At 35.5% G+C, this 15,510-nt stretch overlaps 1 protein-coding gene and 1 long non-coding RNA gene across 2 annotated transcripts in view; both read left to right on the top strand.

Annotated features, from left to right (window-relative positions):
• The first annotated feature begins 474 nt into the window (after window positions 1-474).
• On the top strand, window positions 475-9,011 carry LOC123562962 (uncharacterized). Its single transcript, XR_006688690.2, has 5 exons — window positions 475-575; window positions 1,641-1,709; window positions 4,224-4,292; window positions 4,905-4,962; window positions 6,962-9,011. It is a non-coding gene; the product is annotated as an uncharacterized LOC123562962 (long non-coding RNA).
• A 3,585-nt stretch (window positions 9,012-12,596) lies between these two features.
• Window positions 12,597-15,510, top strand: part of LOC123562961 (uncharacterized) — a 30,248-nt gene continuing 27,334 nt past the window's right edge. Inside the window, exon 1 of the mRNA XM_045355540.2 lies at window positions 12,597-12,705. The gene's annotated coding sequence lies outside the window, so the exon portion shown is untranslated. The remainder of the gene's footprint in view (window positions 12,706-15,510) is intronic.

The following is a 15,510-nucleotide window of genomic DNA, read 5'->3' as shown; positions in this document are numbered from 1 at the left end:
TTGTATTTGACAAAACATAGATTGTCTCCCCTATGGGTAGTCCTATCAATAAGACCTGACATAACATATTTTAACATTTTGGCGTCTATCGGTTATGTCAGGTCTTATCGGATCGCCATGTATAACATGTAGTGAGAAGCGAACACACTTCATGTCGCCTCTAATCTTCAAATTCTGAACAACATAACCCAATCCGAAGTGAAAGAACACTACTTACACCGAAAATAATCCTTTTTTCAACTGCACATGTGAATAATTATAAAATAAAAGTTACTTTTCATATATAAATATCGAGTTGTTTCTTTCCACTGTATGTATTGCCGTGTATCTGTATTATGGTGTGCAACATTGCCGGTCTATTCCGAATGTTGTGTAAACACAGTTTATTTTGAGAATCAATTTTAGACGAAATATTTTCCCTCTGGATCAATTGGCAAATAGTTCACGTGGAAAATTGTTTTCGTCTGAGTCGATTCTAAATATATTATAACCTGCTGAATATGCTTGAAAAATGGCGGAATGTGTATTGAAAACTGTACACAATTGACATATATTGGATATGAGGGCTTTTAAAGGTAAATTTAAACGATATATTACTAGAATATGATAAATAACGGTAGGCTGGACTGTCTAAACCTGCGTATATCGTATATTTTTCGTGTGAGAAAATGCTACATTCTACTGATTAGGGCCCTTTTAGACGTTACAATGCAGATTGAAAATAAAATGTAAAATAATAAAATAATGAATGTTGAAGGTAAAATGAGCATGTACACGTCTAATATTTTGGACTACCCTATGGGATCAAAGAAAATTGTGCGCTTATTTAGTTTCGCTTGTCTAAACATATCATCTTTATAATGTTAGACTGATATGAACAAGTTTATAGTTAACAGCCTTGATTTCCGATTTATCTTCCTTCCTATGAAATAAACTTGTGATAATGACAGGGGGCAGTGAGGGGAAACACGTTCATTAGCAAACGTACGTAGGAGATAGTTTGTCCTACGTAGGAAAAACTAACTCCTATGTAGGAGATATTAAGGTCTACGTAGGAAATACTAACTGTATCCGATGGTATACCCCCGGAATATTTTGAAATTCACAGCTTAATTTCCTGCAATCTGGGTCATTTTTGGAGCGTTTAAGACCCCCCCCCCCCCCCTCTGGATCCGCGCATGTAGTACATTTTTAAGTCGTACGTAAGACAAATTTAGATATTTCTGCTGGTCCAGGACGCTGCCATTAATATGCGAAGTATCTCTACGATGTAAAATATTGAGATTATATGACTGGTGCACGATGGAAGATAAATTACAACTTGTTCAATATGCGTTGTACCTATTTACCAAATTGCTCGTTTCGGGTCAAAAACGAGCGATTGAAATGGTTTAGTACATTAAATTTCTCGTTCATAACCATTATTCATATAGTATACCTAGGGGTTGGGTATCACATGTACAGTGTTTTTTTTTTCTTTCTGGCCTGAAGCCAGTGCTACATACGCTTTATTCGGACATGTGATGAAAGCAGTATAGTTTTATCTCTATAAAACACCAGTATTAAATCTTGCTTGGTGTTTGATGTCTAGAGCTTCTTCGTGTGCACATATTGATGTAACACTTTTCAATTCTTTGCAGCCTTCCAGACCTTCAATAATTCAAAATGCTGCTGCTGACAGGTTGATAGGGGAAAGTACTCCAAACGAGGTATGACTTGTTTTTGACAAATGTAGATTGTCTCCCTTACGTAAATATAATGTACAAGATGGGAGAAAACTGCGCTTCTTTATATTAATGACTGACATGAAAATTTTATGGTTTACGTATTTATTAAAAATGTTTTAACGGACTGTGCCCCTCCCGATGCATCTAAGTACTGAGAAGTGAAAGATGAATGGTGGCAACGGCAAGAAGAACTAAAAATTCTTCGAGACTATTTCCGATTTATCTCCCTTTTTCCGAGACAATAAACTTGTCAAACGCAGTAACTTTACAAAAAAACTGTTCATACTGATATGAGGTTACTGGAGAAGAAGTATACGGAATGCAAAAGCCTTACTAATTTTCAGTTGCCTTCTCTTCTACGTTATTATCTACATTGTTCTCTGCAAAGTAGCTTTGCAAATCAAATAGAAAAACATGAATGCTACAAAGCAAGTGTAGAATGGGTCCGGGTAAAATGCAGGTTCATATTAGCCATATGTAGACTAATTCCGACGTTTTAATAAAGTGACGACTTTGCTGTAATTCAGACCCTATTTACGTTTGATTCGTTATACGACGGAAACAAGAAGAGATTTTTCATACCGATGACATCATTACTTAATATTACCTGATGTTTTGTTTGACGTCTAGTGCTTCCCCTTGTGCACGTATACTATGAGACATATAGAGGATATTACATGAGTGTCTTTTCATACTGAATTTATTAAACGAGTTGAATAAAATGATAAAATGCGAGGCTCTGCCGAGCATTTTATCAATTTTATTCAACGAGTTTAATAAATTCAATGTGGAAAGTCACAAATGTAATATTCTTTTTAGCACATTTTAGCCTTTCCTGCCGAAACATAAACAATTCTACTCTTTTACTGTATAAACAAGTCAGTTTGACCAACGTTTCCTATACTATAAACGACGTCGACGTCAAAGCTTTATTACACTAGTGTATTATCGTTTTAAGCTCACCTGTCACCTAGTGACAAGGTGAGCTTTTGTGATCGCGCAGCGTCCGTCGTCCGTCCGTGCGACCGTGCGTCCGTGCGTGCGTAAACTTTTGCTTGTGACCACTCTAGAGGTCACATTTTTGTGGGATCTTTATGAAAGTTGGTCAGAATGTTCATCTTGATGATATCTAGGTCAAGTTCGAAACTGGGTCAACTGCGGTCAAAAACTAGGTCAGTAGGTCTAAAAATAGGAAAACCTTGTGACCTCTCTAGAGGCCATACTTTTGAATGGATCTTCATAAAAATTAGTCAAAATGTTCATATTGATAATATTTAGGTCTGGTTTGAAACTGGGTCACATGCCATTAAAAACTAGGTCAGTAGGTCAAATAACAAAAAAAAACCTTGTGACCTCTCTATAGGCCATATTTTTCTGGGATCTTTATGAAAGTTCGTCAGAATGTTTATCTTGATGATATCTAGGTCAAGTTCAAAACTGGGTCAACTGCGGTCAAAAACTGGGTCAGTAGGTCTAAAAATTGAAAAACATTGTGACCTCTCTAGAGGCCATACTTGTAAATGGATCTTCATGAAAATAATTCAGAATGTTCATCTTGATGATATCTAGATCAAGTTTGAAACTGGGTTACGTGCCTTTAATAACTAGGTCAGTAGGTCAAATAACAAAAAAAATCTTGTGACCTCTCTAAAGGCCATATTTTTCATGGGATCTGTATGAAAGTTGGTCTGAATATTCATCTTGATGATATCTAGATCATGTTTGAAACTGGGTCAACAGCGGTCAAAATCTAGGTCATAGGTCTAATAATAGAAAAACCTTGTGACCTCTCTAGAGGCCATACTTTTCAATGGATCTTCATGAAAGTAAGTCAGAATGTTTATCTTGATGATATCTAGATCAAGTTTGAAACTGGGTCAACTGTGGTCAAAAACTAGGTCAGTAGGTCTAAAAACAGAAAAACCTTGTGACCTCTCTAGAGGCCATACTTTGCAATTGATTTTCATGTAAGTAAGTCAGAATGTTCATCTTGATGATATCTAGGTCAAGTTCGAAACTTGGTCACGTGTTATCAATAACTAGGTCAGTAGGTCAAATAATAAAAAACCTTGTGACCTCTCTAGGGGCCATATTTTTCATTGGATCTGTATGAAAGTTGGTCTGAATGTTCATCTTGATGATATCTAGGTCAAGTTCGAAACTGGGTCACGTGCCGTCAATAACTAGGTCAGGTCAAATAATAAAAAACCTTGTGACCTCTCTAGAGGCCATATTTATCAATGGATCTTCATGAAAATTGGTTAGAATTTTTATCTTGATGATATCTAGGTTCAACACTGGGTCACATGAGCTCAAAAACTAGGTCACAGTGTCAAATTATAGAAAAAACGAAGTCATACTCAGTTTAAAACTGGGTCGTGTGGGGACAGGTGAGCGATTCAGGACCATCATGGTCCTCTTGTTATTTAATGGCTTTATTACACTCCCGCGACGTCAAACGTGATAAAATGATGTAAAACTTTTCATTTCTTCTAGCCTTCCAGACCTTCAATACTGCAAAATGATGCTGCTGACAGATTAATAGGCGATACTGATCACTTCGAGGTATAACTTTTTTTTTTGGATAAAACACAGATTGTCTCCCCTGTGCGACTTGGTACACATATCTCGAAAATTTCGTGCACTTATTTAGTTTCGCTTATTTATATATAATCTCTGATAGACTGATATAAAAATGTGGTTTAACATTAGCAGACTGTTTTAAAATGCACCCGTCCTCGCTCAGTTGCTGTGAATTGGGGAACTGCTGTATGTTGACCTTTGTCCTTGTTCGTCCGCGGGGCCTCCGTGGCTGCGTGAACCCACTTACTTTGAATCACTTGCCCCTCACCGATGTGGGTTCGAGCCCATCTCGAGGCGGTGAATTCTGCATGTGAGGAAGCTATCCAAGCTGGCTTTCGGAAGGTCTGTGGTTCCACCAAGGTGCCCGCCAGTGGTGAAATAATTAACGGAAGGGTACCTGGTATCTTTCTCCGCCATCAAAGCTGAAAAGTCGTCTTATGACTATAATTGTGCCAGTGCGGCGTTAAGCCCGGCAAAAACAAAAACAAATTGTTCGTTCACGTGTATTACGAGATACATATTGAATTTTTTAATAAAATAAGATCATTTAAATTATAGAATAAGATATCAATGTAAAATCATTTTTGTGTGCAGATTTCCACGTCTTCACAGCTAAGAAATGACGCAGCTGACAGATTAATGTAAAACAAAGGTACTAGTATAGCTTTAATTTTCTTTGAAGTAGTTTATAATTACATTACTTTGTCTCAAACCAGTTTTCATTCTAGATTAAAACTGCTATATCAGATATTGTCGTTTTCAAGAGGTATTTTAGCTCGACTATTCGAATATGGAAAGCTATACTACTCACTCCGGCGTCGGCGTCGGCGTCGGCGTCGGCATTGGTTAATTTATATAAAAGTAATATCTTATATACCATCAAAGATATTTACTTCGAACTTGGAACACTTGTTTATTATAACAGTCTCAACCAAGAGTACATAACAAGTATTTTGGCTGAGTTATGGCTTTGTCGACGTGGAGATAGGCTCAGATTTCGTACAAGTCCATGTTTTGTAAAAAAATGCTATTTGACATGTAGCTTTGAAACTTTGAACACTTCATCATGATTTTCATCTGTCAAGTATTTTGGCTGAATCATGTCCCTGTTTAGACTTGGAAATTGGCTCGGTTTTCGTACAAGTCAACGTTTTGTCAAAACTATCTGACATGTAGCTTTGAAACTATGAACACTTGTTTATCGTCATGATTTCGATCAGTAGGCAAGAGTACATAACCCTGGCAACTATTTTGGCTGAATTATGGCCCTTTTTGGACTTGGAAGTGAGTAAAAATTTTCCATACCAGTCCATATTTTGCCGAACCTGTTTGTCTTATGGCGTTGAAATTTTGACCACCATCATAGCAGGCATAACTACATAACTAGGACAAGGACTTTAGCTCAGTTATGGCCTGTTTTTGACATAGAAATTAGTTAAGTTTCGGAAACCATTTCATATTTTGTCTTTGTTTGATATTTGGCTTTGAAACTTGAGAACACTTGCTCACCATCATGGTCGCCCATAAAGTGCAAGACTTAAATTTATACATAGGCACATTGTTTGTCTTATCTATTTTCTTCTTTTGTCTCAAAATCTCAGGTAATATTTTGACTTCATGCTTTCATCAGTTCTTCGAATAGGCCAGGGCGCTGTTAACAGACAGCTCTTGTTTTACAGTGGAATAAACAAGAGTTTAACACGAGGATCACGTGCGTGTGCTAACGCATCTTTTTATATGTGCAATCTATGACGAAGCACGGGTGTATTTTCGACCCTACACTGCATAATTAAAAATAGGTCTGAAAGAAACTAAACGTTATTGCATTTAGCGTTTTACACTAACGCTAACGCATGTTAGTTTCCTGTTATTTTAAAAGGGCACGGGCCCCAACCAATCCCTCGGCATTCTGCAGATAATAAAACACAAAAATTCATGCATTTCCCCTACACTGATTATATTTTCTTGATTTTAATGCATTAGCTCGTTTGATTAGTGGTTGACGTAATGATTTTAACATTATTTCATTTATGTGTCTAAGTCAGTTTTCCTAAGCAATATTGCTGGACCGATAAATATCTTCCACATACATGTAATAACTTAACCTCATGATGCAGATGTGAAGGGTTAGAAATAATCAGGTTATTATAACAGTACCTTGATCTACAATGTTGTACTCGACTCTATTAGATTTTTGCCAGGGCCGGATTGCACGAGGCGCTCGATCGGGTGTTATCCGGCCTGGCAATATCGCAAGAGTCGAATGCACCATTGCAGATCAAGGTACTGTTTTAACGACTCTTCTATTAGATACATGTTCCTATTTCCAGTGTTACATGACGCAAAATTTGATATAAGTTTAGATGAATAAGACTGACAACTCGTTTGAAACGGCGAACTTTTTAATGCATTGAACGTCGAGACGCCATCTTTACGTCATTTCCGATTGAAAAAAAATATTTGGAGTTGAATATATGGTTTGTATTCTTTAGTGAAATACTGAATATTCATAACTATATGATAAAAACAGATTCTGTCAAAACTTGCATCGCCCTTGGATTGAAGTTCCAACATCTCTGTTCAAAGTCCTGAACTAACCGGACAGGTAATACATAGATACAAATCTAACTGTTCAGTTCTTCTAATTCCAGATTGCAACCGGATGGAAACTTGTGACGAATTCGGCTGACAGTCACTGACGAACATGATCGACTTATTTCCATTCTGACATGGACACATTGAATTACTATTAAATTTCATTTTATTTATATACTTTTATTTGTCATTATTCCGTAAGGATACGACATTTTTAACTTCACTACATCATTCGTTACCTTAATCACGCAGATGCCTTGTTAATACTTATCACTTCAACTTGATCGCGTAATCTTCTATACCGGTACAAGAGGAAACAGCAATGATATATTTTTTCCTAATGCTAGATACATTATTGTCAAAATTTTAGACAATGTATTCAAGGTTTTTACCCACATTTTTAGCTCGACTATTTGAGAAATAGTCTAACTATTTTACTCACCTTGACGTCGGCGCCGTGCGTCACACCTTGGTTATAATTTTGCATGCAAGTACATATGGCTATGATTTAAAGGCATATAGCTTTGAAACTTGTTTTTTCGTTGTTTTTTTAGTCAATTTACAACCTCACTGGGTCAAGTTCTATAACTCTGACTTGTATTTTGGCCAAATTATGCCCCCTTTTGGACTTTAAAAGTCTTGGTTAATGTTTTGCGTGCCAGTTTCTGTCTCCGAAACTAATGCAGATACTGAATTGAAACTTCACATGTGTCTTCGGGGCTATAAATCAAGGTGATAGCATCAATTCCCATAACTCTGACGTGCATTTTGGCCAAATTTTTACCCTTTTTGGACTTAGAATACCCTGGTTAAAATTTGGCATGCAAGTAAACATAGCTATTACTTAAAGGCATATGATTTTGTGAAAATTTACAACCTCACTGGGTCAAGTCCCATACTTTTGACTTGTATTTTGGCCAAATTAAGCCCCCTTTTGGACTTATAAAATATTTGTTAAAGTTTTGCATGCAAGTTACTATCTCCAAAACAGATATTGAATTAAACTTCACATGTATCTTCGGGGTTATAAACTAGGTGATGATTTTGTGAAAATTTACAACCTCACTGGGTCAAGTCCCATACTTCTGACTTGTATTTTGGCCAAATTAAGCCCCCTTTTGGACTTATAAAATATTTGTTAAAGTTTTGCATGCAAGTTACTATCTCCAAAACAGATATTGAATTAAACTTCACATGTATCTTCGGGGTTATAAACTAGGTGACAGCGTCAATCTGATATGCATTTTGGCCAAACTGTGCCCCTTGTCGGACTTAAAACTTCTTGTTAAAGTTTTGCATGAAAATTACTATCTCTTAAACTAATGCAGACACTAGATTGAAGCTCTGTAGAGTTCTTAGCATTTAGGGAAATATTCCTGCTTCTGGGACAACAATTCGAATAGTCGAGCATTGACTGGCTTATGGACGGCTCTTGTTCATATTTTAAACAGATATAAACTACAGTAACTTTAAATTTCAGATTACTTTTCGCAACAAAGCGCTGTATTCGTAATAAACAAAGGAGAAATTAAAAAAAAGTATTTGAATTGATATATGTGTCATGCATTTGATTTAACGTACTAGATAATTAATTTTGCATACAGACAGATTGGGTTGTATTTATCTATTTTTAGTTTTAATGTATATCATTTTTTAAACCTGTCAAATCTTTAAATTTCAGATATATATTACTCTGATTATAAGTGTGAATAAATATAATATGAGTATCTTTTCAGTTATATATATATAGATTCAGTATGTATCAGTAGTGTAATGGTGGTTAGCCTACTTATTTTTCTTGAATCCAGACAAGCACTAACTCTTTCTCTTCTCCACACACGTACAACTTTCTCACATGAATCACAGATGGTGAAATGTAACTTTAGTCGGATTGCGGGGATTATTTGTTAAAAATTTGATTTTCTTGTTTTAGTCTTCATTTTTATTCTCATTATTCTCATTATATTAATTATCTATATTTCCCCTATAGCTTAAGAGTATTTACACATAACAAATGTCTTACATCATTCATTATATAGTCATATTCAATGGCACCAATGTATAACAACACGGTATATGGTTTGTTGAAAGTTGAGTTGCGTTGAAAAGCCGGCAAGTTATCAAATGGATAACTTCTGGAAAAGCATAAAATCGCTCGAGATGTGACACTAAATAAATGACGGGTTTGCATCAAGTAGCTTGCGAAAATTTATGAAGTGGCTGTGGTTTAACTTTAATATCTAGTCAGCATCGAATGGTTTATAATCAAGAATAAAATAGTTGGTAATATCACACTGGCTGACCAGTTTGCATTGAATAGCATGTGGAAAACCGTGAAACAGCTGATGACATAACACTAAATGACATAGCAGTTAGCATTGGAAAGCTTGTGAAAAGGCTTGAAACAGCTGGTGATGTAGCAGTTAGCATTGGAAAGCTTGTGAAAAAGTTGAAACAGCAGTTAGCATCGGAAAGCTTGTGAAAACGTTTGAAACAGCTGGTGACTAAGAAGTTAGCATTGGAAAACTGGTGAAAAGCTTGAAACAGCTGGTGACTAAGCAGATAGCATCAGAAAGCTTGTGAAAAAGCTTGAAACAGCTGGTTACTAAGCGGTTAGCATCAGAAAGCTTGGGAAAAAGCTTGAAACAGCTGGTGACTAAGCAGTTAGCATCGGTAAGCTTGTGAAAAAGCTTGAAACAGCCGGTGATTTAGCAGTTAGCCTAGGAAAGCTTGTGAAAAGGCTTGAAATTTTGTATATAAAAATGTTTAAAGGTCAGAGACCACCAATTCAAAAAAGTACAGGGAACTTACTGGGAATGAGGTAAGTGTATACCTGGGAATAAGGTAACGTGTATGCGTTCTGACTGGTCAGTCATGTAAACAAACCCAGGAAGTGATTATTTTTTCAAAATTGATATTTTTTTCAGTGTATTTATAGTATTTTATTATACATTTTGACAAAATGTGCTACATTTTATGTGTATTGAAAAAAAGGTTTATCATACGAATTTCTCCCGCCATGTCAGTGATGTAAACAGGGGGTCATCTCATTCACACGAAAATTACTTACATCAAGTATCACTATTCATATGTTTTTCGTCCGATATTTTGGTAGAACTAAGATAGTTCTTGAAAAACTTGTAATTAGATATACATGTTTCGATGTATGGAAGGCCGTACACGCCATAATGTTACAATGTAAGTCTATGGGAAAACAATTGGTGGTCTCAAACCTATAATAGAGCTAAAACATTACTTTCGTCGGAAGCCATCACAGGTAATGTAAATGGCCACAAATCTGTTGTAAATGATGTTGAAAGACGTTTTAGTGCAAAAATGAGCGTGAAATTTGGTTTCTTTTTTAAATTTTGGCCTCTTTTTTTTTTTTAACAGGTGTGCCCATTTTTATCTGAGTTTGTAGGTCAAAAAGGATCATTTTTATCACTGTAATGTTAGAGAATGATCAAAATTATTAGACCTTATCAGTATTTTTTACGGAATGAATCGTATTTCAGCTTCCAAGTCAAATCAAATGCAGATAACTGAAATTTTCACGAAAAATTGCAATCTGATGACGACAGGAACTGAGTCTGGCCATATAAATCGACAGGGGGTGACCTCAGTAAACTGTCCATATCTTTCTTAAAACTGAACATTTCTTGATGAAACTTTGTAAGACATTTGGTATTGGATCATGTTTCACAATATCACTGTAAAATTGGAAAATGTGATCCGAAACATTCATCTATAGGTCAGAGACCACCAATTCAAAAAGTACAGGGAACTTACTGGGAAAGAGGTAAGTGTATACCTGGGAATAAGGTAACGTCTGTGCGTTCTGACTGGTCAGTCATGTAAACAAACCCAGGAAGTGATTATTTTTTTTCAAAATTGATATTTTTTCACTGCATTTACAGTATTTTATTATACATTTTGACAAAATGTGCTACATTTTATGTGTATTGAAAAAAAGTTTTATCATACGAATTTCTCCCGCCATGTCAATGATGTAAACAGGGGGTCATCTCATTCACACGAAAATTACTTACATAAAGTATCACTATTCATATGTTTTTCGTCCGATATTTTGGTAGAACTAAGATAGTTCTTGAAAAACTTGTAATTAGATATACATGTTTCGAAGTATGGAAGGTCGTACACGCCATAATGTTACAATGTAAGTCTATGGAAAAACAATTGGTGGTCTCTAACCTAAAAATGTTTTTAATTCATTTAATTTAACAGTTTCTTCTTTAGCGCGGTAATCGCCTTGAATAGTGACGTCACTACTATGTGTCGAAGGGAGGCAATCATATGACTAAAAAATACAAACTCATCACCGGATTTCAAATGATAATAATTTTCAATGTTTGTTTCAAAGTTGTGATGAAACCCTTCTCCTGAAGTTGGCATTATTTACACAAAAAGTTATGTATGTTACTCAGTGAATCTGTTAATCTGGTGCTAGTCAGAAATTATTGATTTACGTCAGATATGCATATATCTTCCGTTAAATACCTACAGTAAGATACAGTATCTGCTATGTATTTTTTACATGTATGCGTTTTGTTTTAGTACATGTATTTGCATGTAAATGTTGCCTTTACAAGGCTGATGCCTATATGGGCCTAGTTCTTGAATAAATCTAAAATCCAACGCAGTGATCTCCCTTTCCGCTTCGCTCATTGATCGCTGCAAACAATGTTTTTATCTAAAATTCAGCTAAGAGGACTTTTAGTTATATAATTATTTAGTTATTTTTCCCCCAGTGTTTTCGAAGTTTACACTTCTTTTAGCACAGGAGAATGTTCCATATTAAAAAAATGATTCTGAATGAAAAAAATTATTTATTTACACGACTGGTAAGTATTCTGAAACGAAACTGAAAGTGAACAAACGAGTGTGCCGAATTAATCTTTGACGCGGTTCACGGTTATAACGATGCCATTGACCCAAGCAGAAGCAGATGGAGGCTTTTGAATATTTTCCTGATGGCCAAGGTACGTTATTGTCAAAAGTTTGGTATATCATTATTAATATAGAAGTTTATATAGAAGTTTGACCTCCCAGTTATAATCAGCAATTGATTGTTGGGAGTACTAATAAACTTTGATAATGTGGCAGTTGACCTGAATACAATCGACACTGTTTATTGTCCAATACAGGTAAATCCAATAATTGCTTTGCAATAGATCTATGGCGGATTATCCTTGAACATCCCCGGACTTATTGGACTCAACTGCCACATTATCAAAGTTTATTAGTATCTCCGGAGATGTAGATGTTTATTTTTAAACCGATCATCACGTGATGAACCGTGGTCACGTGAATGTTGTGTTTGGCAAAGCGGCAAGGGAAATCAATGCATTGGAGTTTGAAAAAAATGAAGCAGCTAATTGCCCTTATAAATATGACAGGTTTTGACAGTTAATAGTACAATACCCTTTTCTATCCTTTGTATGGATGTTATTGAAATGTGTGTATTCCAAAGAGCATTAAAGTATTATTAAGTAATTTTATTCATTTGTTTAGCACTACACTATTGTAAGATGACCGAAGGCAATGCATTATGAAAATCCGATTGCCTGTGTTTATAATATGGCCATTGACTGTACATAGAATTCAATTACCCCTTTGTAGCACATACAATAGATCGCTTACACCACATTCAATATTTATATCCATGAGACCTTGACATGGAACTTGCCATCACCACTTATACAGTTATATGACTTTTTAACTTAAGCTTTGTTATTCATTAAATTTGTGATCAAGAATTATTTTCCTGACATTATTTAAGGTAAGAAATTACTTTATTTCAATCTTTAGTACATTCTTTTAAAATGACATCCGTTTAGAAATCGTAAAATATTGTGTTCAAAGGTGATGTCATATTCATAAGTAATTTATAAATCTTGATCACTCGTACGAGAAGACAAAGTTTTCGAAGGAATGACTTGGATTCAGTATTGTTATATTTTCTGGTCCTTTGGGATCATAGAGTCCATTTAACATAATATATATAATATATATAATATATGTAATAGAGTTCCACCAAAGCCGGTGCTAGGCGCGTGAGAGGTGTTGCATATTTCATTACCTCTCATGAACAGACTTAAACAAACCGAGTCTGCTATTATTCTTTGTTGCATTCTTTGCTTCCAAAGGATTTTTATACAGATTTTATTGATCAAAAAGTGGGTTTTTTTTTCATTTCCACAGTAATCTGACTTACGTGTAAGTTTATTTAAAGCATTTTTAGCTCGACTATACGAAGTATTAGGAGAGCTATCCTACTCGCCCCGGCGTCGGCGTCTTTCCGCGTCCCCACCTTGGTTAAAGTTTTTTTACACTTTCTCTTTTTCCAACTTATCTCTGTAATTACTTGATGGATTTGATTCAAACTTGAAATACTTATTCCTCATCATCATCCACATCATCTGACATAAGGGCCATAACTCTGGCACCAATATTTCATGAATTATCCCCCCTTTTCACTTAGATTTTCAGGTTAAAGTTTTGATGCACTTTCACTCTATCTCTGTTATTACTAAATGGATTTGATTCAAACTTAAAACAGTTGTTCAACATCATCACCCACACTATATGACACAAGCTGCATAACTCTGGCACCAATATTTAATGAATTATGCCCCTTTTTGCTTAGGATATTCTTATATAGTGTTTTGATACATTTTATCTTTACCTCTCTTATTACTTTAAGTTGATATTTTTGACATAGACTCAGGCTATTGTGCAATATCTTCATCCACAAATGGAGTCATTAAACACTCCAGTGACAGCTCTAGTTTCCTCAGATGTGCCCAGTTCCACTACCCAGCATCGAAATAGTCGAGCGCACTGTCTCCTGTGACAGCTCTTGTTTCATATTCGTGGTATTTCAGTTTCTTAGCTGGGTACCAGGGACTTCATGATATTGTTTGACGTAAATGTTTTGGCCATTTTACCTTTTTCATAGTACATATTCTGAATAGGTTTGAGTTGGTGCCAGAATTCTACAGAAATTACTTAAATTCTAAACACGGAAAAAAATGGTGACCACTCCTAGCAGTTCCTCTAGTTACATTTTATTATTATTATTATTATTTTTGGATGAACTGCAAACTCACGGAATGGTCAAACCTATCAAGCTAAATATCTAGACATAATAGGAGGAAAAAAATGAGTAAGAATTGATACCCCTTGATTGAAAGCAATTAAGTTTCCTTTAATTAAAAAGGAAACAAGGAACTTTATTAAAGACTGCAAGTATGGCATCTTATGATCAAAACAAAACAGGTCGCATAGAACCGAAAACATTGTGTAAAAGCATCCGTAGACGACATAGCTCTCGGTTGGGATGTCGTCAATGTTTTCTATTTATACTCCGAATGTTTGTAACTATTTAAATCCGACGAACCCTGAAGTAGTCGACTTCAAGATGACTAAACACAGAATCAGTCTAAAACCAGAATGGTTTGCGGCCGAACTCGCAAGCCAGAATAAATACCTAGTGTTCAATAATTTGAATTATTCTGTATCTTTTTTTATCTATCCAATCGTGAACGTTCATTTGCAACACGTGACCGTACAATATATTACCTTACTGGACGCAGGTGCATACAAAAACCTGTATTTTTCCGTATTTGGACGGTTCAAAAAGTCCCATGTTAAGCATACGATAAAGTCCGAAACACGTGAAAATGTTCCGAATGTAAATCGGGTGAAGTACAGAGTTTGATTAGGTAGCAAGGTACACTTAGATGCGAAAATTTTGGGCACGGGCGGTCTTACATGTAGCGAGTCGCAATATTGCACTTCCCCTATGAGCAAAATTTGGGTGGCTATTTTATAAATTGCGTGCATGTTTTGTGCTTTTAATTAATGGCAAGATCAGGATTCTCATACAAGAATAAAGAAAGTTATCAAAGCGAAAGGTTTACATCATCCATGAAAACTAGCGTGCCAAAATCATCAATTTTGCACCTTTTGAACAGTCTACAATGATCCCGCTGCAAGAACACTGTCCAATTTTATTGCATTTCTTAATTTAATAGTCCTTACTGAACGTCAGGACATAAACGGAATGGGGGCCCATCCAGCTCGTTTTTTTTTCGGAAAATAACGAAATTGTTCCTGAGTATCAGTCAACAAGCACAGAACCCTTCCGTGAATTGAATTTTTCCGCGAAATGGTGTCTCATTGATCATACAAAGCTACCAGCAGTTAGTTTTCCAACTGACATCAGAATTTTACATGTATCGGCTGTATAAATTTTCTAAAGAATTAATAATCATTATCTCTCACCTTAATTTACAGACATCCAAAATCATGATGTTCTCTTTATAACAAATATTGACGGGGGCCAAAATTCGAAAGTGTACCCTGCTACCTTAAGATTTTTTAGTTAATGAACAAAATAGGGTTTTACTTGTTCTGACCTTTTATATGTCTTTCGCCAATTCAACCAAATAAAAATGTTTTCAATAGCATGAAAAGAAGTCTGTATGAGAGACTCTAAACTTGCCCACCCCTAATGCACAAATTTAGCCAAAATTTACAAATCGTCGCTACGAGACAAAGAACGTACAATACATCCGTTTTT

This window comes from Mercenaria mercenaria, chromosome 2 (assembly GCF_021730395.1).
Source record: "Mercenaria mercenaria strain notata chromosome 2, MADL_Memer_1, whole genome shotgun sequence".
NCBI lineage: Eukaryota > Metazoa > Mollusca > Bivalvia > Venerida > Veneridae > Mercenaria > Mercenaria mercenaria.
Note: the sequence above shows the minus strand (reverse complement) of the source record. Positions and strands in the feature narration are given on the sequence as shown.